The following is a 1,816-nucleotide window of genomic DNA, read 5'->3' on the forward strand; positions in this document are numbered from 1 at the left end:
CCAGTTCTGCTCCTACCACTTGGTGCAGAATTTGAGTTTGATGGTGGCGGAGCAGGGAGGATGGAGGCGAACATCTGGGAGATTAGCATTTCCTGCCCAGCTCTGCGGCTGCTGATCCTGCTCAGCCCTGAGCAAGGGAGGAGAACAGAGGAGCCTTTGAATGGCTCCCAGCAAGCAGACCGGGGAGGGTTTGCTGCACTGGGCAGCGGGCACACGCTGGGGGCAGGGAGACCGGGGCAGCTCTTCTGCGGAAGATTTCTTCTCTCTGGGCCACTGATTCCCTCCTCAGAGCTGTGCTCAGTGATGTAGAGAGTATGAGCTTTCTAGAGACAGAAAGAAGCTACTTACAGGACAGACCCACCCCCCTCTTTCACCAGATTACCCAATCTCCCATCTAGAGCCCCGCCCCTGGGCTCCTGGGCCTGAGGGATAGAGCAGGGCATAGGCCAGAAAAGGAGTCCAGTTAAGCGGGGCTGCTCTGGGAGAGATCTTGGACAGAGTTTGCTTGCCCTCTTAGCTAGCCAGAGATTCCGCTTTTATCCTGAAGAGCATCCCACCGAGACAGGCAAGAGCTGAGAAGAGAAGGAAGTAGAAGAAAGAGGAAAGGCACAGAAGAGTGGTAGGAACAGGAAAATGGGGAAGGACAGAGATGGGGAGTCAGAGGCTATGGCAAAAAGAGGCCCAGCAACTGGTCATCCCATAAGGAGAGCATTTCCTCACCCAGCACTAGGCCTGGCTAGGGATAACCTTCCTCATTCTTTTGACCTAGAACACTCTGCCTGGGCCTGCAGGCGAAGAAGGCAGGAGGTCCTGTTGAACTGGGACACTTGGCAGCCTGGGTTACCAAACCGCAAGCGCAGGAGAGGGAGTTCCCAAGCTGCTCAGAGACCTCTAGATGGCACCAGAGAGCCAGAGCTGAATGGGAGAAACCGAGTATTGGAGTGTGTGAGACACTGCGTGTGACACCGTGTGTGATTTGGTGAGTGTGATAGGGAGCGTGTGGCACTGCAAGGGCGTGTGACACAGGCCGTGACACTGGGCGGCCTCGCGGGGCAGGGACCCGGTGACTGTATACTGTAAGTCACTGGCAAATACGTGTGGCCGCAGCACTACGCCCCCCAGAGGGCAGGTGATCAGGAGACCCTCGAATAGCCTAAGCTCAGGAGCAGCACTTCGTCTTCACGCTTGTGTATCTTCCCCACCCTCACTCTAGAGCCCCCGGGTGCCATTAGCCTCCTCCTCCCACGGTCCCCTCCATAGCCCCACCCCCACGGCTTGCTGCGGCCACCGAGGCTGACCGCTCTGCGGCTTCGGCCGGAGGGGGAGGGGTGAACTTTCCCCGAGCGCAGCGGGAAGGGAGGGCCACACAGGGCGATCCGGGATCTGGGCGGGAAAAGGGTGGATATGGAGGAGCAGGTGCCCAGGCAAGAAGGCGCTTCCCTTGCCTCGACTTCCCAGCGGGCAGACAGAGCTAGGGACAGGTGTTTGAGTAGGGTAAGGAGGGGAATCCAGGAGCAGTCCTAGATGGAGGCTTGGGTGGGATAAGTGTAAGGTGAAGCGCAGAGGAGGGGACGGCCTGTGTACTGGGGCCTCGGGCGGTAAAGAGATGGCAAAGGGAGGGGTCCAGGCTTTGGGGAGCGGTGCTCGGGGTCCCCTCCCAGCCGGACCAGAGCGGTCCCGAGCTCCACCTCCCGGCCGGAGCGGGGGGGCGGGGAGGCGGGCGGGCCGGGAGGGAGGGGGGAGGGAGGGGGCGGGCCGGGCTGTGCGCTCCGCTCTCTGCTGGCTCCGCCGCCGCCGCCGCCGCCGCCTCACACAC

This window comes from Nomascus leucogenys, chromosome 2 (assembly GCF_006542625.1).
Source record: "Nomascus leucogenys isolate Asia chromosome 2, Asia_NLE_v1, whole genome shotgun sequence".
Classification (NCBI taxonomy): Eukaryota; Metazoa; Chordata; class Mammalia; order Primates; family Hylobatidae; genus Nomascus; species Nomascus leucogenys.